Genomic DNA, 27,695 nt, shown 5'->3' with positions numbered 1-27,695 from the left:
AGCAACTGGACTGAGGGGGTGCTATCCATGGAGATGGAATGGTCAAGGCAAAAGAAGGCCTAGAAGAGGTTTGGAGGAAGATGGGGTTCAGCTGAGCATGTTGAGGTAGAGGTGATTCAGGGGATCAGATGGCACATTGGCAGCTTATTATCATGTGGCTAGAAGTTCAATAGAAGGATCATCACTGGAGGTATACAGTGGAGCTTTAGATGTGAACTTGGGAGCCCAGCAATATCACGTGATGATTAAAAATATTTGGAGTCTGGGACGCCTGGGTGGCTCAGTCAGTTAAGCGTCTGATTTCAGCTCAGGTCATGATCTCCCAGTTTGGGAGTTCGAGCCCCACGTCGGGCTCTGTGCTGACAGCTCAGAGCCGGAGCCTGCTTCAGATTCTGTGTCTCCCTCTCTCTGCCCCTCCTTTGCTCATGCTCCCTCTCTCAAAAATAAATAAACATTAAAAATTTTTTTTTAATTAAAAAAAGAATATCTGTAGTCTGGTAGCCTAGATTTAAGTCTCAGCCCCATAATTTATTGTAGGACCTTGGGCAAATTTCCTCACCCTTCCATATCCATTTACTTTTTAATGTAATGGAGAGTATTATTATAGGGTCTTCATGATAAATGACTGGAAAGTTAATATATGGCAAGAACCTAATACGTCTTATGTTAGTTTTATTGTTGATAGTGGTAATAATAGTAGTATTTTATTTTCTTAAGTTTATTTTATTCATATTGAGAGTGAGAGCAGGGGAGGGGGAAAGAGAGGGAGAGAGAATCTCAAGCAGGCTCCACACTGTCAGCACAGACCCTGACGCAGAGCTCAAACTCAGGAACCATGAGATTATGACTTGAGCCAAAATCAAGAGTTGAATGCTTAACTGACTGAGCCACCCAATCACCCCAAATATAGTAGTATTTTAAAAACTGAGCATATATAAGTCTAGTAGACTGGTAAACTTGCCTGAGGAGAGCATAGAGCAATGTGGATGAGCCCCAATTTCTTAGCATTGAGTAGAAGATGAGTCCACAAAGTCAGTCAAGAAGTAGACACCAGAGACATAGGAGAAAATCAGAAGATTGTGAAGTCATGGAAGCCAGGTTAATGGAATGTTCTAGAAGGATGGAGGAGTCAACTGGGAGCACACATGAAAATTGAGGAATGGCTCCCATTTGGCCACATGGAGAACACCGCTGACTGCAACCAAGGCTGTTTGAACGTAATGGCAAGGTTCAGGATTGAATGGAAGACAAAGTAGGTATGGTGTGTGTCCAAGGCCGTTTAGGAAAGTTCAAGAATCAGGACACAGTGAGAGTTCATTAAACTGGGGAAAACTGGAGCATGTTTGAGTATCGAAGGCAGAGATCAAGGGGGGGAGAGAGAAAGAAAGAGAGACAGCAGAAATAGGAAATGAGGGAGAGAGGAAATGAGATCACTGAAAAGGAAAAATTGGAAGGCACCAGGGTCAGAATGATGGAGAGGAAAGTCTTCCGCTGTCACTGAAGAGAGAAGGAACAATACGGATGCAGGAGGGTTTGGGGTTCTGGGGGTAGGACTTGGTGTCTTGTCTGTTGGGTGGGGGTGTGGAAGCCAAATGTCAAAGCCGTGGCAAATCTGTACAGAGTCCTTGCGGAAAGCACAACACGCCAAGAAATGTACTCTAATTCTAGGTAGAGTCACTTCAGACCCTTGTTTACCTATGACTCAGTTCCAAAGTCCCTTTTCCAGCAGGTGTCGCGAGGCGGCTCAGGGCTGCCCTGACAGGGGGTTGGTTAGACTCTCCCAAGCTTGGTATCCTCCTGGTTAGATACCATGGAAACACAGAGGCGCAGGGAGAGCTTGGAATTTGGAAGGTTTCATGGCGCCATGGCCCCTGCACTCCTGAGCTGTGTGGCCAATAGAGAGGTTTGAGAACTATTTTGTGACAAGATAAAGACGAGATGCACACTTATTCGGGGGGACAAGGTTGTAGGGACACAGTGGAGACATGTGAGAAGAAATGGAGCTGTGAGGGCTTAAGAGAGGGAACAGCTCAGGGGCCCCTGGGTGGCTCAGTCCGTTGAACATTCGACTCTTGACTTTGGCTCAGCTCACGATCTCAAGGTCTGTGAGTTCAAGCCCCATGTCAGGCTCTGCTCTAACAGCACAGAGTTTGCTTGGGATTGTTTCTCTCTCTCTTTGTCTCTCTCTCTCTCTCTCTGCCCCCACCTCTTAAAATAAATAAGTAAACTTAAAAAGGAGAAAGAGAGAGAGAACAGCCCAAGGCAGTCCAGGAAAGAAGGGAGGGGGAAATGTGCTCACATCTAGCAAAGGGTTGTGAGATGTGTGTTAACCCCTTTCAGAATCTCCAATAGACTTGACCATAATGTTCTGTTTGTTTGGGGGTGCCAAGGCCGTGGTACCTTCAGAAGCCACAGCTGAATCCAGAAGCCTAATTTGCAAAGTAGAGAGACAGACACAGGAAGAAACACTGGGTGACTGACACAGGCTCATCCCCCCAAATCAAAATATTTAGTACATAGGATCTTTTTCCCATGAGGACAGAACCCTATTTCTGGCGTATGTAACACTGTTTGTCCAGAGAAGGCGCATTGCCTGGAGCCAGTTACAGTTATTGTGAATCAGTGACATAATAGCACCATTGTCGTGCATGGCTGGTGCCTTGGACCCCCTGGCGCTGACCCTGTGAGAATTGTTGGGGAGGCGTGTCCTTAGGAGCTATGACCCTTGCAAAAGGCCCAGGCAACCTTTCCAACACTAATTATTCTCTCTTAAGTGGCTTGAAATGTGTTGAATACAAAACAGGTGAGTAGGAAATTAACACCTACCCAAAGCCTAAGGCTCCTGTGAGATTCTCCTTCCCCGGATCCCAGAACCAACTGCCCTGATTCCCAGCCACCCCTCTTAGAGTCATATGATGCCCCTCTCTCCTATCCTGTCTCCTCTCACCTACTTGGCCATAGCTTAACAGTCGGGCGTGACCTCCACCCCTTCTCATAGATCGAGATCTCTTGTATGATCTCCCAGCACTGCTGAGAAATCAGATGTTCTTTCCACGCATAATTTGCGTGGACAGTGTGCTTTTCAAGTGCAAGGGGTCCTCAGTTGCCCTCTATAGCAACCGCATCCCCGCCAGGACCCTGCTATTCGCGGAGCATGCAACGGGGTATCTATTCACATTTACTGAACACTTTGGGGTAGGGCACAGTGTTTAACATTTTATAGACATCGTGTCGTCTAAGACAGCAGTGCGAGAAGGGCATTATTATTGTCATCCTGTATGTTTTTAAGGCTTCCAGAGCTTAAGCGCATTGCCTGAGTTCACCCCTACACAGAGTGGTCGACCCAAAATTCTGACCCAAGAAATCTGACTTCAGAGTTAGCTCTCCTCACTGCCTTGTTGGGATGGCCCCCTAAAACCGTTAATAGTCACCGTATATATAATACTGAGACGGGTATGTGCTGACGGAGTCTCTGGGAATAAAAGCCCTTAATATCCTGGACAGCTTTACAAATTGTCCCCTGGATTTTATTCTTTTTTTTTTTTAATTATTTATTGTTGAGAGGCAGAGAGAGACAGAGCAGAGGTGGGGCAGAGAGAGGGAGACACAGAATCTGAAACAGGCTCCAGGCTCTGAGCTGTCAGCACAGAACCTGACATGGGGCTCAAACTCACAGACTGCAAGATCAAGACCTGAGCTGAAGTCAGATGCTTAACCGACTGATCGACCCAGGTGCCCCAAGATTTTCTCCTAAGCAGAAGCACAGCATTCCATTTCATGGAGATTGTATATTTTATTTAAACGATCCTTTATTTGTGCATATCTAGACTTCCTCCCTCTTTCTCCCTATACTGTTGTTTGCAATCAAACTTTCTGGTACCTGTATTTGTAGAAAGTGCACAAAGTTGTATGAATAACATAAACCCCAAGAGTGGAGTTGCCGAGTCAAAGGATAGAGGCTTCATCTGAGAAGTATTCACACTGCTGTCCAAAAATACACCCTCCTGCCAGAATTCTATGAACACAATCTGTTTTCTCACGTATGTGATAACACTGGGTATTAGTAAGCTTGTAAGTTTGTGCCAATCTGATAGGAGAAATATGGTTGCTCGTTGTTTAATATTATCTTTTTTCCACTAAGCGAGCCCCGTTTCATTGACTACTTTTTTTTTTCCTGGAGGCTGCTACTTTCTATATCCTGCCCATTTTTCCATAGGGTAATTATTCATTTTCCTGCTGTGTTAGAAGAATAGTTCATGCCTTAAGGAAATGAACTCTTTATCATGTATATTTTCCCCGTTTCCTACTTATCTTGTGTAAAGCAACTTGAAGGACAGTTACGTCCCATTTGTGTGTGTGCCTTTTTCAAAGAGGATCATAGGCTCATATATGCTCAGACACTTTCTCGAAGCACATATGAGAAATTTAACATTACCTATCCAAATATAGGGAGAGAAAGGAATTAACTTGTCACTTCTCATCATTCTTTAAGACAATTTTTAAATACCGTGACTGTATTCCTCTTCAACTAAAAAGGCCACGCCCCTTTCTCTCATTCTAGGTATTTGAAACCGATGAACTGAACACACACGGTTTAAAAAAATTTTTTTTTAACCTTTATTTGTTTTTGAGAGAAAGAGAGACAGCATGTGAGCGGTGGAGGGGCAGAGAGAGAAGGAGATAGAATCGGAAGCAGGCTCCAGGCTCTGAGCTGTCAGCACAGAGCCCGACGCCCGGCTCGAACCCAGAACCGCGAGAAGGTGACTTGAGCCGAACTTGAACACTTAACCAGCTGAGCCATCCAGGCGCCCCTGAACACTTAGAATTATGAAGTAGAGAGATAGTGGCCTCCTCTCTTCCTCTCTGTTGCTTTAAGCTTCCAGGTTGTGAGTTGCGCGGTCTTTGGAGTCTGAGAAGCACAGTGAAATTCTTCCATGGGCCACGTTGATGTTAATGGCTAACATTTGGGGCAAAGGGCTCGTCCATTTCCACATCTGCAGCTTTGTACAGGCCTCACCTCTGAGAAGCCTGAAAGTGTGAAGCCAGGCACAGTGTAATGTGTATTAGCAAGACAAAGAGTGGACGAAAAGAGCCTCTGGGAGGGGGGAGGGGGAGATGAGCTGTAATTTACTGAAGATTTATCAGACCTCATGAAATCTGCCCATTTTCTAGCTCATCTGCCTTCGTCTCAATAGGCTGGCTTTGTTCACAGGAGATGGTCATTTAGAATTATCCCGCGACAAATCTCACTGCTCAAAAAGGCGGACCGACGGGCACAGCACGTTGGAAAGAGTTGGTGCTCCGCGCGCGCAGATCCCCAAATCTGGAAATATGGAAATGCGGCCATGTGGGAATGCCGAGGCCTCTCTGCGGGGCCTACCCCTTGACTTTTTGTTTGTGGTCTGTGTCCTTTGGTGTGTGGCTTGTTTCCTTGAGCATGAGAATTGCGCTCAGGGGGAGAGGCCAAGGTGCTTTCACAGAGAAGCCCCAGGGCAATTTTCAGAGAAATGTGTTGAAAAGTTCTGCTTTTGGGAAATACTCTGCCCCAAACTTAACACTCAATGGAGCATGTCAGGTAATACTTTAAAGCTCAGGAGATCTCTCTGGGGCTTTACGAATGTCAAACTTGCTTCTTCCTAATTTGAATGAAAAGTAGAAGTTATGGGGCTCGGTTTTCCATTAAGCCTTAGGCCTGTGGCTCATAATTGGGAGTTAGAAAATTCCCCTGGATTTTATTACTAGGAACTTCCCTTTGGGTTTTACCACACTGCTGGACTCACAAGTCTCTATTTGCCCATCTATACAATGGGTGGGTGTTGAAAGCTTCACAACAAAGTAGCGTGTTGGGGGAAAAATGTGAAAGTTTCTTGATTTCTCCTCATAGACGCTGACCTCATTCCACTCGACCCAGCTTTGGAACCCAGAGGCTATAAAGGGAGAGGTTTGTTCACCTTAATAAAATTCTCATCTGTGCTTACTGCTGATGTAATGTGAAAAAGACAGATTCTTCAACTTAACAAGAAGGATAAACTGTTCCTTCTGCTGGTCTTAAAAGTAGTAAGTAGGGCTCATGGAATATGGGCGAACAAATGAGGACACAGTGGGCAGATCCACTATCAGGCCCTTGAAATTAACCCCAAAGCAGTGGCGGAAGAGGAATAGATGCGGATCTGGTACAGCATCATGCCAAGGCCATTACATTCTTGGCCCTTAGAAAAAGCAAGAAAACAGGTAAACGCTCTGCTTTTAAGCCAAGCTTGGTAATCCCGGCGAACTTCGAGAGCCAAAAGCAAATAGCTTTGAAACAACATTGAAGCTATTTGCTTCCCCATCGAGGTCCTGATCATCCATGTGGCTGCAGGTTACAGATTCACATCAGCCTTCATATGTCATTGCTGAAACCTCCTTGTAAACAATGGCATAGTCCTCAATTAATGCAAATTAAATCACAGTTGTCTTGTCTGTAATTGTCTAAACTAGCAAAACGCCTTTCTTTGGTGAAAAGAGCCGTCCCAAACTCCGCGCTCTGCCTTTCCCTAAGGGCCCCATCCACGTTCCATGCTTTATCTCTTTCTTGTGGCTTTTATCCACATCACATTAAAGGGACTCTTTCTCCTTGATGCAGGCAAATAAAAAGTAGATTTAGGGAAGGGAGATGAAAAGAGCACATTCCACGGAAGGCGTATTCCAAAATCCAGCAGCCCAGTGCTCAGACACCGGGTTCCTTGACATCAGAAATTCAGACGGAAAAAAAAAAAAAAAAAAAAAACCCACGAAATCAGGCATGTGCCCGTAAGGACTTGTAGTACATTAAAATGAAATTGTGTCACTCGCAGCTCTTGAAAAGGGATTTCCAGGCCTGCCTTTTAGCCTTGGCTGATGGGGAAAAAGAGCTCAGGACTGCACATTTGACATGTGCCTTCTCAATCTGTTTCCACTTAAAGAATATTTTCTCCCAAGCTAAAAGCAGGTAATAGAGCCTCAACCACTCGGTTACCTTGCAAAAGACCAACTTTCCCTCCCGTTCTTCAGTTCTTCGGAGGTGTGGTCCAGGGGAGACTTCAGGAGCTGGCGCTGTTTTCCCCTAGCAGATAACGATCAGACCCATCACAATTAAAATTCACTTAGCTCTCCAAACAAAACACATCAGAAGAGAGGGGGTTGAATTCTTTCCAGAACAAGCCTAGCTTCGGAAGAGTACAGACGTGGAAGAGAGCTGATGGGTGTGATTCATGGTTGTTCCATGCGACAAGGGGTCAGAGCGGGACCCTGGAGGCACAATCATCGTGTGCCATCACACCTGGATGGCATTGGAACTGTCCTTTGAATTAAGAGGGTGGGCATACCTGGGTTCAGTCAGCATCCCTACTCTGGCCCCGCTGTAGCCTTAAGCGCAATTGCATTGGAAGTACCCTCTTCGTGACTGGCGCACACGCTCTGATGCTCCTGTGCAATCACAGGAAACGGAGGCATTGGTCTCTGCTCCTATTCCTGGCACAGAGCTCCTGAAACCCTTGTGATTTCTGGGGTGATAGGAATGTCTTAGGTTCCACTGAGGTGACTTTGGGTGGGTTTCTGGATGGTGTCTGGATGAGGGCTAGATACAAGAATGATCAAGCCATGATTAGAAGCTTCGAATGTTCTACCTGTCCCCTCTATCCCCCAGAGAGGAGAGAATGGCTGGAAATGGAGTTAAGGATCAGTCATGCTTACGTGAAGCAGACTCCACAGAATCCCCAACAGTAGATGGTTCAGAGAGCTTTGGGGCTGGTAAACATATGCATGTGCTAAAAGGGTGATATATCCCGACTCCACCGGACTAGAAGCTTCTTGCTTGGGACATTCCCAGACCTCACCCATGTATCTATCTCTTCATCTGGCTGCTCATCTGTATACTTTATTGTATCCTTTGGTAAACTGAGAAAACTTAAGTAAGTGTTCCCTTGACTTCTACGAGCTGCACTCGCAAATTAATCCAATCCAAAGATGGGGTCATGGGAATCTCTGATTCGTAGCCAAGCTGGACAGAAGTTGTGGGTAACCTGGAGACCTACTTACTTGCCGGTTGGGGTCTGAAGTGAGGAGTGGACTGAGTCCTTAACCTGTGGGTCCTGATGCTGTCTCCACATAGATGGTGACAGAATGGAGTTGAATAGCAGGACACCCAGTTGGTGCCCAAGAGAACTGTGTGGTGTGGAACTAACCCTCCCCTCCCCCACCAAATCTGGTGTCAGACATGTTGTGGGCATAGTAGTTGTGTGAGTGTAGAGACTCACAGGAGGCAAACTGAGGTTTTTCCTCACACAACACCCATTACCACAGGCTCTACAAACCCTTCCAGTGACCTCTGAGTGGCCAAAGGGGACCCCTCTGGCCTTTGAAGCATCCTTCCTAGTATATCTAGTGCAGAGATCCAATAGATCATGTTAGACCCTGGGAATTGGACTTGGCTGCTGTATACAACAACCCCTTCCTATGTGGGGCTTTGAGAAGGTAGATTCAGTCACCGGACAAGTGGAAGCAAGGAGCATCATAGGGCCAAATGCCAACCCCTCAACCTGACTGGTCAACAGAGTGCAGATGCCAGTTTGTACAAACACGAGGAAAAACGAGATGAGTGTCCTAGAAAGGAAAGGAAATGACATCTGGAGGGTTTAAAGCATGTGCCTATGAAGGGGGTACGTTTTAGATTTCACGGTACAAGGAGACACGGCTTCTCTGAAACAAGAACTGACAGACATGAGGAAAGAAAAGGCTGGCAAGAAAAGATCGAGAGATTAAAACATAAATGTCAGACTTACAAAAGTATTTGCTGCACAGGACAGGGGTTAGGATCTCTTATATACAGAGGGCACCCATACCAAATTAAAAAGAGGCCACACGGGTGCCTGGGGGGCTCAGTTAGTTGAGCGGCCGACTCTCGATTCCAACCCAGGTCATGATCCCAGGGTTGTGGGACGTGGTCCCACGTTGGGCTCTGCGCTGGGCGTGGAGTCGGCTTGGGATCGTCTTTCTCCCTCTCTCTCCACCCCACTCCCCTGCTCTCCCTCTCAAATAAATAAATAAGTAAGTAAATAAATAAATAAACTGTTATAATGTTTGCAAATGTTGATTCTCTAGTTCCAGTGCTGAAAATCTCTGCTAATATATATAGGAAAATGGATAAGCTGTGTGGGCTGTTTAATAATGACGGTGTATTTTTTCAACCTACATGTTAACCTAAAAGAGAGTTTAAGGCACTATATAGAATGCTGTGAAGAAAGGTATATATTAAAATGTTAACACTGGCATTTCTGGGTAATGGGAATGCAAGTAATTTTAGGTGTTTTTTTCCCCTAGCCTTACATATCTTAACATTTTCTATAATCAACAGTTATTATCTTTTGTGATTTAAAACTTATTTATTGGGGCACTTGGGTGGATCAGTCAGTTAAGCGTCAGACTTCAGCTCTGGTCATGATCTCACCAATTGTGAGTTCAAGCCCCGCGTCGGGCTCTGTCCTGACAGCTCAGAGCCTGGAGCCTGCTTCGGATTCTGTGTCTCCCTCTCTCTCTGCCCCTTCTCTGCTCACACTCTGTCTCTCTGTCTCTCAAAAAATAAATATTAAAAAAAATTTTACCTTCTTTATTAGTTTCCCACTGCCTACAGCCATCTTTACACCACATCCAAGTAAAAATTAATTTACCTTCCACACATTGATATAATAAATGCTGTAAAAATGGTGCCGTCAGAATTTAATGTAAATAAAATATGGATAACTATTCTGACAATTACTACCATGAAAGCACACAGCATAAGGATCATTTCATGTGACAGTAGCGTCTCTGAGGCATTGCTAGAAATATCTCTGCCCATGGCTACTGGCCTTAACAGAAAAACCGTCCTTCAAACATTTATGAACCCTCATTCACCAACAAATCCCACTAGATACATTGCCACACTTGTACCCTATATCTGACATTCTTTACAATTTACAACACAAGCTGAAAATCTATTTCTGTAGATCTGTCCACAGTCAGTCATGGTTTTTCAATTTATATTTAGAAACAAAAGACTTAGCACTGGAAATCTACCTCTGGATTAGGAAGAAGGCTTTAAGTCAGTCATAGTATGAAAGAGGTATCATTTCATATTATTGAAATGTCATGTTTTGAGATCATTTTTCAAAGTCACCCTGTCTTCTGGACACGCTCATATGCACACACGGGAACTTTCCGGCCCAACTCCTGACACATAATAGGTGATCAATATATATCAGGTGAGAAAATGAGAGAGTGGAGTGGTCAATGCCATGCAGACCCTGCAAAAATATCTTGGCCCAATAGCATCTCACTTGCCCCTCTACTTCCTGTCCCTTCCCCCAGGCATTCAAAACTCCTCTAAGCAACTGCCCTCCCGCTGATCATCAGTGAAAACACAGCTGAGGGGCGCCTGGGTGGCTCAGTCTGTTCAGTGTCCGACTTCAGCTATGGTCATGATCTCATGGTTTGTGGGTTCAAGCCCCTGGTTGGCCTCTGTGCTTCAGATTCTGTGTCTCCCTCTCCCTCTCTGTCCCTCCCCTGCTTGTGTTCTCTCTCTGTCTCTCAAAAATAAATAGATGCTAAGACAACAACAACAACAAAACCCAAAACACAGTTCGATCCAGCCCTATTCTGGAATTTTAGTACACTTTATTTTGACACTTCTAAGTCTTCCGTGACCTTGAACCAATCATTTACATTTTTGAGTCTCAGTGTCTACGTCTGAAGAAGAGACAAAATATAATTCTGCCCTTCTTTTTCTGGCTGTGTTATTGTCAAGATGTAAGATAAAACCAATAAAGCCCTTTGTGCCATAAAACCCAGGGAAGTAGCATTGGTTTTAGGAATGTGTGCCGCTTGCTGTGATCTTTTTTATGTGATGTGATCTGTAACCAAGCCCTCCAGTCCTTCTAATCTGTAAAGTTTCTGCAATCCCGTTGCTCATAATAGGTTAGTTGGGGCTGGGATCGATGTTCAAATCTACAAGGACTGTATACTCCGCATGGCAGCCTGAGCTGCCTGCCCAGGGTCCCTTAAATTCCTCCGCCTCTCCTCTCTCCTGCCCTTCGCAGACGTCCTCGGCTGCCTTGAAGAGGCAGACAATGAGCCGTCCATCACTCAAGAAGCTTCTCCCCATCCAGAGCCGGCACCTCCTCGGTTTGTTTGGTTAGATGCATTGTTCGGGGTTGATTTGATTGCATTCCAAACAACAAACTCCACAGTAAAGAGCAACAGACTCAAGTCACTAAGCATTTGAGCAAGCAGGGCATTATTCAGTAGACCGCCTTTGCCATTTTCAGTAAGAGCTTGAAGGGCCACTCAGGAAGAGAATAAGTAGTTCTCTTGACACAGTGAATGAAGTCCAAACCAAACAAATTCCTCCCTCGGTGAGGCCCGGAGACTGACACTTTATCTTTGACAAGAGCAGATGGTGATGGGCTCTTGGGCTTGGTCTCGCAGAAGTAGCGAGTTTCCTTTTCACCTGGCCCACCTTGTTCTAAATGGAAGATGGTCCATTTAAAAAATTTTCTTTTTAATGTTTATTTATTTTCGAGAGACAGAGCGTGAGTAGGGGAGGGGCAGAGAGAGAGGGAGACACAGAATCTGAAGCAGGCTCCAGGCTCTGAGCTGTCAGCACAGAGCCCGACATGGGGGGCTCAAACTCACGAACCGTGAGATCATGACCTGAGCCGAAGTCGGACGCTTAACCGACTGAGCCACCCAGGTGCCCCAAAGCTGGTCTATTTTTATCTGTTTACAGACTTCTATTCCTTTTGCTCAGAACAAGAACATCAAAACAACAAGAAAAGAGAAAAACAAGAAAATCAAAGTCGAGAGGAAAACTATGGTAGTTTCTGGACTTCCATACGTGTGTGTGTGAATAAAACCGTGTTTTAAGATGGATTTTGAACTTGTCATGTTGCTCTTTGAACATCCAGTAGTCCTCTGTCACGTTCATATGGGAGTTTTCTAGCCTTTTAGAACCAGTTAATACTGTCGGGAATGGAAACGGTTTCCAAATCTTCACCAGGCAAGCCATACTGCGTGAACATTCTTATGGATATATCTGTGCTGTGTCCTAATGGTTTAATTTCCAGAAGTGGAATTACTGGATCGGTATTAAAAATATTTTGTAAAGACTTCTGAAATCTCTGTCAACCTGCCCTGCAGATAAGTTTTGCCAGTTTTCACCCCACCAGTCATATGTGTATTCTTTATGGCTCAGTTCATGATCTCAAGGTCATAGGATCGAGCCCCGTGTGGGGCTCCATGCTGAGTGTGGAGTGTGCTTAAGATTCTCCCTCTCTCTGCCCTTCTCCCTGCTCTCACTCTCTCTCTCTCTTTCAAACAAAATAAAATCGTTCCAATTTTCACCCCGCCAGCCATATATGTATTCTTGACAGTATTATAATATTTAAACTCTGTGCCAACTTATGGGCTGAATGAAATCTCAATGTTCATACCAATATCTTTGATTATTAGTGAAAGGTGGCATTTTTTTTCATATATCGGTCCTTTTGGGTCTGTGTGTGTGTGATTATTGCATATATAAATATATATACATATAAGTACATTTATTTATTTTGTGTATATATCTATTTATATTTATTTATATAGAGATAAAGATATAGATACAGATATAGATATAGATACGATACAGATATACATATAGATGCTTTAAAGATACTGGCTCAGTTTTTTTTCCCTTAAATAGTTTATTTTCTAGTTGGTTTAGATATAACACCCAGTGCTCATTCCAACAAGTGCCTTCCCCCATGCTCATCACCCCCCTTCCCTTCTCCCCCACCCCCATCAGCCCTCAGTTTGTTCTCAGCATTCAAGAGTCTCTCATGGTTTGCCTCCCTCCCTCTCCCCAACTATTTTTCCCCTTCTTCTCCCTCATGGTCCTCCATTAGCTTCCTCCTAATCCACCTATATGTGCAAACATATGGTGTCTGTCCTTCTCTGCCTGACTTATTTTGCTCAGCATAACACCCTCGAGGTCCATCCACGTTGCTATAAATGGCCAGATTTCATTCTTTCTCATTGCCGTGTAGTATTCCATCGTATAGATAGACCACATCTTCTTGATCCATTCATCAGTTGATGGACACTTAGGTTCTTTTCCATGTTTTGGCTATTGTTGAGAGTGCTGCTATGAACACTGGGGTACATGTGCCCCTATGCATCAGCACTCCTGTATCCCTTGGGTAAATTCCTAGCAGTGCTATTCCTGGGTCATAGGGGAGTTCTATTGTTAACTTTTTGAGGAATCTCCATACTGTTTTCCAGAGGGGTTGCACCAGCTTACATTCCCACCAACAGTGTAAAAGGGTGCCCATTTCTCCATATCCTCACCAGCATCTAGAGTTTCCTGTTGTTTATTTTAGCCACTCTGACCGGTGTGAGGTGGTATCTCAGTGTGGTTTTGATTTGTATTTCCCTGATGAGGAGGGTGCTGAGCATCATTTCATGTGTCTATTGGCCATCTAGATGTCCTCTTTGGAGAAGTGTCCATGTCTTTTGCCCATTTCTTCACTGGATTATTAGTTTTTCAGGTGTGGAGTTTGATGAGTTCCTTATAGATTTTGGATGCTAGCCCTTTATCTGATATGTCATTTGCAACAACCTTTTCCCATTCCGTCAGTTGCCTCTTAGTTTCATTGATTGTTTCCTTTGACACTGGCTCAGTTTTATTAGGTGTCTTAGAACTTATTTGTAAGGGGTCCTGGCATATTCATATTAACAATATTAAATTGAATTGTGTCACAAATATATTCAATATGTCAGTTGTTTTAATTTGTCTTATGTTTTTTGTGTGTGTTGTCACATAATTGCCTTTTTTTGTTAGTTCTGTCCATTGAGAGCCCATGCTTCTGTTTTAGAGAAAGTGCCAAACTTTCAAAGTAGATATGGGCCACTTGGGGAGCATCTCACTGCTGACACGTGGCCCTGAACCCTTCCCCTTGGGTCTGCAGCCATCTCTGAACGTATTGATCTGCAAAGGAAAGGGGGCCTCTAGACAGAGTTATCCTCAGTCCCCCACGTGCCGCCAGGGCCACACCACCAAATTAGAAGGTCTTAGTGGCTTTCTACTAGAATTTTCTTTGCATATTTCCCGAGGCGCTACACTTCTTCATCATGAAGAAGAATTATGACTTCCTTTTGGTGAATTCATTAAATCTGGACTTACCTGTGCTGTGCCTTATGGGAAATTCCTCAACGTTTGAGGCATATCGTGCCTCCTAGTTTCAGTGCTGAGTAAGGTTCGGGGTTATTTAGCTTAACTTGACCCATGCCAGACAGGTATTAGTACCTCTTCTCATGTGTCCATCTCTCTCAGAGCATTATTTTATTTGTCATGTTACCCATCATAAATGTATGTTTCCCATCATCTTCTGCCTTTGTAAATGGCTAATGTATGAGATATGTTTTGTCATTAAAAAAAAATTTTTTTTTAGAGTGTATTAATTCTTGAGAGACAGAGAGACAGAGAGTGAGTGGGGGCAGGGGGAAGACAGAGAGAGGGAGACACAGAATCCAAAGCAGGCTCCTGGCTCTGAGCTGTCAGCACAAAGTCTGACACAGGGCTCGAACCACAAACTGTGAGATCATGACCTGAGATGAAGGCAGATGCTTAACTGATTGATCTGCCCAGGTGCCCCTCATTTTTTTTTAATGGGAAATCTTACTCTAGCATTTTCCTATTTGACCATTGGATTACCAGGGTAGGCACTTGAATCAGATGAAAGTATACTTATATCTCCTTTTCCAATATTTACATATTTTTATTTCCTTTTTAAAGTTTATTTATTTATTGAAGGGGAGGGAGAGAGCAAGCCTGAGCAGGGAAGGGCAGAGACAAAAGTAGAGAGAGGATCCCAAGCACGCTCCATGCTATTAGCGTAGAGCCTGATGCAGGGCTTGATCCCATGAACTATGAGATCATGATCTGAGCCAAAATCAAGAGTCGGATGATCAACTAACTGTGCCACCCATGCGCCCCTTTTCTTTTAACTTATAAAAGTCAAAGACAATACTAGTAGATTTTCCTCTATTGAGCTTTCCCAGCATTCCTAATCAAGATGTATTACTCCTTTAAACACTATATCTGATTTTACAGCTGCTTTGGGAATATTTTTTACACTGCACCACATGCACATTTGGTTGCTGTATTTCTTTCTTCTTCTCCCTCAAATATTCTGCCTACCAGTAGAATGTCTAACTCTGGACTGAAGCGCTCACGTGACTTAAATCTCTTCAAGACAGGTTTCAGAAAAACCCAGTGACAAGACAAATGTTGAATTAAGAACCTCACAACACATCTTTTTTTTTTTTTTTAATGTTTTATTTATTTCTAGGAGAGAGAGAGAGACAGCGTGAGCAGGGGAGGGTCAGAGAGAGAGGGAGTCACAGACTGAAACAGGCTCCAGGCTCTGAGCTGGCAGTCAGCACAAATCCCGACACGGGGCTCAAACCCACAAACCACGAGATCATGACCTAAGCGAAAGTCGGACGCTTAACCGACTAAGCCACTCAGGCGCCCCAAGAACCTCACAACACATCTTGATGGACAGAGAAAGCATTTGACATAATGCTCCTTCGTGATAAAAAAAAATAGTAATCGGGAGCGCCTAGGTGGCTCAGATGGTTATGGGTCCGGCTCTTGATTTCAGCTTAAGTCATGATCTATGGTTCATGAGATTGAGCCCCATGTCGGGCCAGCACAGAGCTTGGTTGGGATTCTCTCTCTCTCCCTCTCCCCCTGTCCCACACTCACCTCTCCCTCTCTCTTTCTCAAAATAAATAAATTAACATTTTTAAAAAGTAAAGCAGACTAGGAATAGAAGGTAACTTCTTTCATCTGATAAAGAGAATATAACAAAAAATCCACAGCTAACATCACACTTAATGGTGAAAGACTGAATGCTTTCTCCTAGGACCAGAAAAGGTCTAGAATAGCTACTCTTACCACCTCTATTTAACATTATACTGGATAAGCTGTCTAGGGCAATTAGGCAAGAAAATGAAGTAAAAAGCATGCAAAGTGGAAAGGAGGAAGTAAAATTATCTCTATTTGCACTTGAGATTATCTCATGTATGGAAAAATCTAGAAAAATGACTAAAAAACTATTAGAAATAATGAACAAGCCTAGCAAGGTTGCAGGACACAGAATCAGTATATCACAATCAACTGTATTTCTGTGCAGTAGCAGTGAACAAACACAATGAAATGAAGAAAACAATTCACCCTATTATAATATCACAAAGAAAACACTTGGAAATAAATGTAACGGAAGAAGCATGAACACTATTCTGCAAACTACAAAAACATTGTTGGAAACAACTAAAAACCTAAATAAATAGAAAGACATTCCATATTCAAGGATAAGATACTTAATATTTTTAAGATGTTAGTAGTCCCCAGATGGATCTAGAAGTTCACTGAAGTCCCTATCAAAATCTCAGCTAGCTCCATTGCAGAAATTGATAAGCTGGCCCTAAGATTCACTTGGAAATTCAAGGACCCAGAATAGCCAACTCATCTTCAAAAATGGAAGAACCAAGCTGGAGTGCTCACATTTCCCAACTTCAAATTTTACTAAAAAGCTATAGTACTGCATACAGTGGTATATATGTAAGGACATAGATCAGTAAAAATTGTCAATAAAATTGGCAGTCCAGAAACTAACCCTCACATCAATGATCAGCTGATTTCTGAGAAAGTTTCAAGGCAATCCAATGGGGAAAGGAGAGGAGAAGAGATCACTGCTACCAGGACAGCAGGATATCCACTAGCAGAGGCATGAGCTTTCACCCTTACCTCACACCACATACAAAAAATTAACTCAAAATGGTTCAAAGACCTATAAGTAAGAGCTACAATGATAAAACACTTAGAAGAGATACGTGTAAATCTTCATGACCTTGGATTAGGCAATGGTTACTTCAATAAGAAATGAATAGCACAGCAACAAAAGAGAACGTACATAAACCATACATCAGCAAAATTTAAAACCTGTGCTTCAAAGGACACCATCAAGCAAGTGAAAAGATAACCCACAGAATGGGAGAGATTTTTCAAAATCATATACCCGGTGAGATACTTGTATCTAGAACACATAAAGAACTTTTACAACCCAATAATAAGACAACTCAATTAAGAAATAGGGAAGAATATGAATAGATATTTGTCCAAAAAAAAGATATGCAAAGGGACAATGAGTACATGAAAAGATGCTCAACGTCATCAGTTGCCAGGGAGAAGCAAAGCAAAACCACAATATACAAAGAACTTCTACAATTCAATAAGAAGAAGACAACTCAATGAAGAAATAGGAAAGAATATGAATAGAGATTTCTCTAAAGAAAGATATACAAAGGGATAATGAGCCCTTGAAAAGATGCTCAACATCATTGGTCACCAGGGAGATACAAACCAAAACCAAACGATATACTTACTGGCCTGACTATAACAGACAAGATAGTCAGTGTTGCTGACGATGGGGAGAAATTGAAACCTCATGCACTGCTGGTGGGAATGTAAAATGGTGCAGCGACTTTGGAAAACAGTCTAGCCATTCTTTGAAAGGTTAGACATAGAGTTTCCGTAGGACCCAGCCAGTCCACTCCTTCCCATATATCCAAGAGACATCGTAACACATCTGGTTCTGTTTTATTGGCCCAAAGCAAGTCGCATAGCCAAACTCAACTCAGACGGAGTTAAGTATGTCGTACCATATACCAGGAAGAAAAGCCAGAAATATTTAGTGGGCCATGCTAATACTAACTACAGTCTTCTCTCCTTCCCACCAAATCATCGTTTACAGGACACATACTCTCCTTGAAGGAAACAAAATTCATTGCATCCAGTTCATTGTCTGGGATCTCAAAGCAACATCCCTTACCTCTCAATCAGAACTGATATGATTCCTCTTGGTCCAGAGACCTGTGAAGGAAAAAGACAAATTATCCATGTCCAGATGCATTCAGTATGAAATAGAGGAACAGGAAGAATGAGGGTAAAGGGCAGTCATCCGTCTGGCAATTCTGAAATTTCTGCTAAAACATCTCAGTGACCTCTCCTCTAGGGTTACAGAGTATTTCCGGCTTTAGTCATGATACGTCTTCCGGTTTGGAAGCCTTTGGAAACCCCTCTTCAGGGAGTTTCCCTTTTTCCATCTCCTACATTGGTCACTTCTAAACATAGGGGGCACCTGGGGGCACCTGGGGGCTCAGTCGGTTAAGCGACTGCCTTTGGTTCAGGTCATGATCTCACAGCTCCTGGGTTCAAGGCCCGTGTCGGGCTCTGTGCTGATAACTCAAAGTCTGGAGCCTGCTTCCGGATTCTGTCTCCTTTTCTCTCTCTGCCCCTCTCCCACTTGCAGTCTGCCTCTCTCTCAAAAATAAATGAGCATTTAAATAAATAAATAGATAATAAACACAGGGCACCAGGACCCGCCTGGAATCAGGTATCAGACTTTGCTTTCCTTGGAGACAACTTCCTGCTCACAGATAATTGGGGTGTCTAGGATTATAGGCCAGTCATCTTCAGCAATACAACTGTCTTCGGAAGTTAGTTATCATATTTTTTGGGGTTAAGCCAATAGCAGGTGCCAATAGCTTTCTGAAGAGAGGTCATGTTTGTCATATTAACTGCTTTTTCATCCCTCTCCCCCTTTTCTGTGAACCAGAAAGCAGGCCATCACCGATACTGAATCTTCCAGCACCTTGATCTTGGTCTTCCCTGCCTCCTAACTGCTCACCCCTTCTCTGATCTGCCCAACTAGGTCCACTCTCTCTCTTCTCTGCCCTCACAGCCCCTTGCAGTGCTCCTAAAGATTCCTCATCACAGCTGTCGTTCATTTGTTCTTGTTTATTTGTGTGATTGGCTCGTATTGTGATTCTATCTGCTGCCATATCTCCACATCTTGAAAAATTCCTAGTTCACACAGGTGCTCCAACATTTGTTGAAAAAATATACGTAGGCCATTTTCCCAGCATGAGAGGCAGACTCAATCCTTTGCATTTGGGTGTCTGGAATTTTGCAAGTAAAACAAATCTGACTGCTTTCAAATAATAATTTGACTATTCGGGGCTGTTGGTTGGTTGGTTTTACTGCTTTTGCCTGTATAAAGATAAAATTTTGTCACGAGTAACATTTTCTTGAACTTACAAATATCTTCATGAGTATCTTGTCCTTGAATCTTTTGCCCTTTAACCAGAGAATGTGAGGTCTTGCTGATCTAAACCAGTATTTATCAAATATTCATTTTTTAACGAGTCTCAGAAGGTAGTATAAGCTTCCGGATTTTCATTTTGTCTCTTGGATTTTCAGAAATGTTTATTCTTGATTTTGCATCTTTATAAATCTACATTTATCAAGAAAGATACACATAACTATCTTTCACCTCAGAAAGAAAACTACCTGTTGGTTGAATCCAACTGAAGGAAAAGAAGCTAGCTAGCTATTTTGTTGTTGTTGTTATTTATTTTAGGAATCTATTTCCAGATGCAGCTAGAGTATCCATGAAGCCATAAGCCAAAACCCTTGTAGCTGATTCTTGGGAGATCCGGTTTAATGCGCTCCACTGAAAATATTCTCATGTACCACTTATTTTTGTTAAGCACTCTGTGGGCACTTATGATAAATCGTGATGAGATTTTTATGAAAAGATAGATAAAGAAGGTCTGTTCCTCTTTGCCACTTCCTCAGTAAGTCATACCTTGCCAGGAAAAGCCACAGATGCAAGAAAACGAGGAAGCATCCCTATGGATTCATACACTGCACATGAGAAAAACGCATGTGGCTTCATGTGCCTCGTGTGGACACATAGTTGGCTTATTCATTCATTTCTTAATTCTACCGGAGGCAGGAGTTAGAGCCGAGTTAGCTCTTTATGTAGAGCCACGGACAGATTCTCTCCCAGGATCTATGTCTGCCCACCCTCGCCTCCGCCATGTCTGGTGTTTTCCCTTCTCATTGTGCTCATTGGTCGCATTTGGGTACAATAATGCCCTGACATCAATCACTCCTACATCCAATATTAACCTTTAGTCTTCAAGAAACACGTGGCCCTAAGGTAAATTCCGACCAAAGTGCTTTTTGAGAAATGTGTACGCTCTGCTGTCAGCATAAACCTTCACCTGGGTCGCTGGCTGTTCTGGCCAAATGGCAGGTGGGGCCTGAGGTCTGACTGGTTCAGGCCTCCAATAAAAAGGATAATAAAAGGAATGTTTGGTGAGAAAAATGCTTCTATGGAACGTTGTGTAACTCAAACTTTTTGGTGGTGCTCTAACGTCAGATTTTACAACCGGGTAGTTAAAGAGTTGGCTCAGTGTTTTAAAGGTCTGGGGAATTTAAAGGCAGAAGAGATACTCTTTGTAGTTTTGTAAATCCAGAGAACAAGGCAGGCAGATCGGATACTTTGGGCTTAGATGGCCGGCTTCTGGGCTTCTTCCTGTGGGGCGATCCTCTGCTCTGTGATCAGCTGTGTCTTCAACAAAAGATGAGGAAAGTAGCATGGGGTTCCAAGGAGCTCTGGGTTTTCCAGGATAGGAGCAAGTTAGTCCTGAGTCAACTTACACCCCAACAAGGTCATTTGTGATCGTAGATTTGAGACAGAGCCCCAGCCCATTGCCTGGGAGCGGAAGGAAGATCAACCTGATGGCTCAAATCCACAAGCTTCTTTTTTCCATGTCAAAACCAACCCAGCGACCACTGGGTAGCTCAAATGGCCATGTCTTGGTCCCTGCTAGAACCTTCTGGACAATAGGAAAGAGATACTTCAAGAGTGTTTGACTGCACTGCCCTCAGAAAAGACTGAGCATGAAGCAATCCAGATATGAATATCTATGGGGAAAAATTGTAAAGACCACACTTACCACACCCTAAGGATTAGTATTACCCAGAATGCCAATTCTGGATTAAAGAAAAAAACCCCCACAGAATAATGGTCTTTAAAATTAAAAAGGGGTTTGTGTGTCTGGGTGGCTCAGTCAGCTAAGCATCTGACTTCAGCTCAGGTCATGATCTCATCGTCTGTTAGTCTGAGCCCCTCATTGGACTCTGTGCTGATGGCTCAGAGCCTGGAGCCTGCTTTGGATTCTGTGTCTCCCTCTATCTTTGTTCCTCCTCCGCTCTCTCTCTCTTTCTCTCTCTCTCTCTCTCAATCTCTCTCTCTCTCTCAAAAATAAACAAACATTTAAAAATTATAGAAAAAAGATTTAAAAGGTACTGGGGCACCTGGGTGGTTAAGTGCCCAACTCTTGGTTTCAGCTCAGGTCATGATCTCATAGCTTTGTGGATTCGAACCCTGCATGGGGCTCTGTGCTGACCATGCAGAGCCTTCTTGAGATTTCCTCTGTCTCCCTCTCTCTCGGGCCCTCCCCTACTCAGGCTGTCTTTGTTTCTCTCAAAATAAGTAAATACACTTTAAAAATAATTCTTAAAATTAAAAATATTAAAAAGGTATATTTGCTTATGCACTAGGATTCTTCAATGAACATTGTTCATTATACTGTATTTCTGTTCTCTCTTACTTTGGTACATTGGTTTAACTGTAGGATGCTTGTTTGCAGCTCCATAGACTAGATAAATCCATCTCAGGACACAAAGAATGGCACATCATTTGCAGAGATAATGCCACTGTCCACTTACAGAAAAGCAGCACTAAGGCATGAGTTTTGTGGGGACACAGTTCAGCTTGATGTCTTTCCCTTGCTTGTTTTTATGTGAAGTTGGTTTATCTAAAATTTTGTAAAAGGTGTGGTTCCAAGTAGCTTTTCTAACTTAAATTTTTTTAAATTTTAATTTATTTTTGAGAGAGAGAGAAAGAGAGAGCAGGGGAGGAACCGAGAGAGAGGGAGACACAGATCCAAAGCAGGCTCCAGGCTCCAAGCTGTCAGCACAGAGCCAGAGGTGGGGCTCAAAACCATGAACCGTGAGTTCATGACCTGAGCTGAAGTTGAACTCCTAACCAACTGAGCCACCCAGGTGCCTCACTTTTGTAACTTTAGAGTACCTCTCTTCTCTCATTTCTGGGTCACACTTAGAATAAATTTGTTGGAAAATACGGCGGCTGAACATTTCTCCTCCCTCTTCCACTTCCTCATTTAATCTTCCCCATTATCCCTGATCCAGACCAGTCACCTGACCTCCATCACTATAGATTAGTTTTGCCTCATCTAGAATTTCATTTAATGAAATCATAGAATAGATGTTTTGTTGCATCTACATTCTTTCACTGAGTATAGTATCTGTAAGATTTATCCATATTGTTGCATGGGTAATAGTTAGGTATTGCTTTATTTCTGAGTTGTATTCCATTATATTTATTAAATATTTTATTTTGTATACATTAATATTTATTAGGCTTTGCATGCATATATTTTTGTTTCTCTTGGGCTATGAGTGTATTTGCTGAGGCATATGGTAAGTGTATGTTTGGCTTTCCAACAAGCTGTCAAGATGTCTTTCATCTGTCATAGTTTACCATGATGCTGCACCCTGCTGACATTTTATGAGGGTTCCATCTGCTCAATTCCTCAACATTCAATATAGTCAGGGGGGGCCTGGGTGGCTCAGTCAGTTGAGCGTCTGACTCTTGATTTTGGCTGGGGTCATGATCTCATGGTTCGTGGGACTGAGCCCCCCATCAAGCTCTGTGCTGATGGCGCAGAGCCTGCTTAGTATTCTCTCTCTCCCTCTTTCTCTGCTTCTCTCTCTTGGTCTCTCAAAAAATAAAGAAATAAACATTTAAAAAATATTGTCGGGTTTATTTGTAATTTTTACCACTCGATTAGGTGTGCAATGGTATCTTCTTGTGATGTTCATTTGTATATACTTGATATCAAAAAATAATCAGCATTTTTTCATGTGCTTATTGGCCATCCATATATTTGTATTATGACGTGTTTATTAAAGGTTTAGCTCATCTTTTTGCTCACTTTGTTTATTTTTACTGAGATGTAATTGATATACCAGAAAACGTACTCTTTTAGAGTATACGGCTCAGTGTCTTTAGCATAAAGTTCTACTACCATCAACATTGTCTAATTTCAGAACGTTTTTTATCACCTCACACAGAAAGCCAATACCCGTTAGCCGTTTTATTTGTGTCTTCTACTTTTAATTCCTTTTCTCGTATTTGTTTTGCTCTTTTCTTTCATTCCTTTGGGTTAATGAAAGAGTAAAATGAGTACATTTTACTGTTATATTTCCTCCCTTGCTTTCTTAGGTACAATTCTTTTGCTTATCTTGCAGTTACTTGACTAGCACTAACAGATGTTAGGATCTTAGAGTCTATTGAGAAATCATATTGTAAACTTTCACTTTCACTTTGACTCTTCACAACCTCCTACTTTCCTCTTCACTTCCTCAGTTCATCACACTGAACCCTTCTTACTCTGCTTTCCCTTCTCACTCATGCCTATAGCATGCTTACATCGTAATTCCACTTACCCATGACCCATCCTTTGTATACTCATTGTTGTCTTTAATTTCTTTTCTTAATGTTTATTTATTTAGAGAGAGAGGGAGAGAGCACACAAGCGGGAGAGGAACAGAGAAAGAAGGAGAGAGAGAGAGAATCCCAAGTGGGCTCCACGTTCAGCACAGAGCCAGACACAGAGCTTGATCCCATGACCTTGATCTTGGCCTGAGCCTACATTAGAATCACTTAACTGACTGAGCCACCCAGGTGCCTTGTTGTCTGGTGTTTCTATAAACCTTATAACTCCCACCCTATAGAGTATTTACTCTTAATTTAATCAGGCAGTTATTATTTAAGGAAATTATGAGAACAAAGGTCTTTTCTATTTTCCAACTTATTTATATTTCCAGTGTCCTGCATTCTTTTCTGTAGACCCTTCAGCCTGAAAGGCAGGGTTTAGCACCTCTCATAGAGCAAGTTTTCTTACAATAATTCTCTCAGTTTTTACTTTTCGAAAAATATCTTCATTTTACTGTCATTTTTGAAAAGTATTTTTCTGGATATATAATTTTTAGGTTGATAATTATTTTTCCTAGTGTGATAAATCTGCTATAACATTGTCCCCAGGTTCTGTTGCATTTGGTTAAGAAGTCAGTGATTATTTTTAGCCTTGTCACTCTGTATACAGGGTACTCTATTCCTCTCGTCTTTCCCTGACTTTCAAGATTTTCACTTTACATTTGATTTCCAATAGTTTGGTTACAATTAGTCCAGGTGCCATTCTTTTTATATTTATTGCATTGGATTTTGCTGAATTTCTTGGGTCTATAAATTTGTGATTTTTGTCAAATTTTGAAAACTGTTGGCTCTTTTTTCTTCAAATTTTTTCTTCAAGATCCTTCATTTTTTCCCTGTTTCCCATACACCTCTCTTCTCTTTTAAGATCTAATTACGCTTATATGAAACCATTTTAAACTCTCCCATTTGCTGTGACTTCTCTCTTTTTCATCGTTTTTTCCCTCTCTGTTTCAGATTGGGTAATTTCTAATGTTCTGCCTTCAAGTTTACTGCATTTTGCCATCTCTAATGTACTATTAAATCCATGAAGTATTAAGTTGTTTTTTTTTTACTTTTAAGTTCTAGAATTTCCATGTGGTTCTTATGGTTTTCATAGTTTCCATTTTTATTTTTGGTTTTCCCTATTTTTTTTTTTTTTTTGCTTCTGAGACCATATTTTTCTTTAATTTTTAAACATATTTGTGTCTATTATTTTTTGAACATATTTTCCCAATTATGTTTGTGTTGTATGAATCATTATTTTTTTAAAATGAAATTCTGGGCTTTATGGAGAATACAAGTACTCTGCAAATACACAGTTAGAGACTATAGATTCTATTCTTGCCATCTGGAGAGTATTCTTTTTTATTTTTATTTTATTTATTTATTTTTTGAGGCAGAGAGAGACAGAGCATGAGTAGGGCAGGGGCAGAGAGGGAGAGACACAGAATCCAAAACAGGCTATGGGCTCTGAACTGTTAGCACAGAGCCGACAGGGGGTTCAGACTCATCGACCGTGAGATAATGACCTGAGCAAAGTCAGACACTCAACCAACTGAGCCACCCAGGCGCCCCTGGAGAGTAAGTGAGTAAATTTCCAGTTGATCACTTTGTACTTGTAAGCTCTTCAAGAATCTGTAAGTTGGCAGGACTGGTCATCAAATTCTGTCTGTTTGGGCTTAATCGTAACCTTTGTCTGGGTGGATCTAGATTAAGCTTTATGAGTTTTTTATTCTAAAACAAGCTTTTGCAGTATTTCAGCTGGATACTAAGGTATTAGTGAATTGTTAAGGAGATCTCTGCTGAAGCCGTAATGCTCCCATCCCCTGGCCCCGTTCTTCCCCCAACATTGCTTGACTTCTAGTGTTTGTTCTTTCAGGGCCTCAGAAGCAGTTGCTACCTGTTAAGCCCTGGATGGACCCACCATCAGAAGTGCTGTATATTCACCAGCAACAGACTCAGAGAAAATTCCTGTACATGGATTTCTGGCATGGGCTCCCCATGTAGTGTTTTCACCTCTGCTGCTCTGTCCCTACATCCCAGTCCCTGTAGCTGCTCTGAACTCTAATGGCTTCCTTGTCAGCCCAGCAAACTCTTAGGTTCTGCTCAAAATCCAGCTTTCTATGCTTGAGTGAGGAAATTCTCCCCACGGGGGGGGGGGGGTGAGGGAGTGGGACACTAGGCAATTAGAAGTCTTCTTCAGTGGGTTTCCTTTTCTCAGCAAATGTCTCTTCTTCATAGGCTCCAAACAGTTGCTTCATATATTTCATAACCATGATATAGTTGTTTAAATGTTGGAAGAAGAGTCCCGTTCTACTTATTAAATTATGTCTGGAAGCAGAAACTATACCGCAAAAAGTTATTAGAAGTTACAAGATAATGAGGAGTCTAATAATATCTCTGCAGACAATGAAAACATGCCAAAGGCTGGCCATAGATCATATCAAAACTGTAGCCACTCCTTTAAAAGCAATAGAAGGTGTTAAGTGTATCATACAAGATCATGAAAGAACAAGAGAAGTCAGAGTTAGAAATGTTCAGAAGTGAAGTGCCAAGACTCGGACAAGATTTATAAATATTTATAAAAATTTTAGCAGATAGAAATAAAAAATTAGGGCAGGCCTGAGTGGCTCAGTCGGTTAAGCATCCAACTCTTGATTTCAGCTCAGGTCATGATCTCATGGTTTCTGAGTTATAGACCCACATTGGGCTCTGCGCTGACAGTGTGGAGCCTGCTTGGGATTCTCTCTCTCTCTCTCTCTGTCTTCTCTCTCTCCTCCTGCCTCTCTGCCCCTCCCCCACTTGTACATGCATGCGTGCATGCTCTCTCTCTCTCTCTCAAAATAAATAAACTTTAAATAAAAAACAAAATTACAAAAGAAGAAATCAAAAATTAGAACAGTGGGAACACAGAGAGAATAAACAGAAAACAAATAGCAGAAGAAACAGAAGGTGAAAACTAAGAAATTTAAAAAATTTTTTTAATGTATTTTATTTTGAGAGACAGAGACAGAGCATGAGTGCGGGAAGGGCAGAGAGAGCGGGAGACACAGAATCTGAAGAAGGCTCCAGGCTCTGAGCTGTCAGCACAGAGCTCGGCATGGGGCTCAAACCCACAGACTGTGAGATCATGACCTGAGTCGAAGTCAGGCAGTTAACCAACTGAGCCACCCAGGCGCCCTGAAAAAAAGAAAGTTTTAGAAATTAAAAACTCGGGTCGCCTGGGTGGCTCAGTCAGTTAAGTGTCTGACTGCGGCTCAATTCATGATCTCACGGCTCGTGGGTTCAAGCCCCGTGTCAGGCTCTGTGCTGATAGCTCAGAGCCTGGAGCCTGCTTCTGTCTGTCTGTCTCTCCTCATAGAAATTAAAAACTCAATAAAAAAACAGAAATAGTAAGTATTGGAGCAAATATAACAGAACTACTTTTCTTCTCTTGAGTTCTTTAAAATATGTTTGACAACTAATAATAAAAATTATAACATTCTCTGATAAAGTTTTCAGGGAATGATGTGATACATAAGAGAACTATAACACAAAGATGGGGAGACCACAGGGACCTATGTGGTGATAAAACTTTTATACTACACTTGAAATGATAAAATAGTGATTCTTTTAAAAAATTTGTTTTTAACATTTATTCATTTTTGAGAGACAGAGAGAGACAAAGGGCAAGTAGGGAGGAGAAGAAAGGAAGTCACAGAATCTGAAGCAGGTTCCAGGCTCTGAGCTGTCAGCACAGAGCCTGCCACGGGGCTTGAGCTCACAAACCATGAGATCATGACCTGAGCAGAATTCGGTTGCTCAACCGACTGAGCCACCCAGGCACCCTGGTGAAACATATAAATAGGCTATGAAATGTATATTTTACTATAAAGAGTAACTGGTAAAAAAAGAGAGAGAGAGAGAGATTATAGCTTGATAGGTAACTATGCTAAAATGAACAATAGATAAATAAGAAGGGGATGTTTTAAAAGGTTTGACTATTATAAAAAGAATAAAGGAAAAGGGAAACAAAGAATATAAATGGAAACTGAATAATAAAATAGTATACCTAAATGCAAACATATCAAAGGTTACATTAAATGTAAATGGTCTAAACACACCTACTAAGCACAGATGTCAGAGGTATTTAAAAAGCTGATACAACTACATTCTGTGTACAAGAAACTCTCTTTAATATAA

General features: G+C 42.2%; 1 long non-coding RNA gene across 1 annotated transcript; it reads left to right on the top strand.

The window, feature by feature from the left end:
* Positions 1–1,130: 1,130 nt before the first annotated feature.
* On the top strand, positions 1,131–6,451 carry LOC120228804. Its single transcript, XR_005527595.1, has 2 exons — positions 1,131–1,252; positions 5,885–6,451. It is a non-coding gene; the product is annotated as an uncharacterized LOC120228804 (long non-coding RNA).
* The last annotated feature ends 21,244 nt before the right edge of the window (positions 6,452–27,695 follow it).

The sequence above is a fragment of the Hyaena hyaena genome, unplaced genomic scaffold (assembly GCF_003009895.1).
Source record: "Hyaena hyaena isolate Hyena2069 unplaced genomic scaffold, ASM300989v1 scaffold_27, whole genome shotgun sequence".
NCBI classification, from domain to species: Eukaryota; Metazoa; Chordata; class Mammalia; order Carnivora; family Hyaenidae; genus Hyaena; species Hyaena hyaena.
This window is presented reverse-complemented; position numbering and strand designations above follow the sequence as displayed.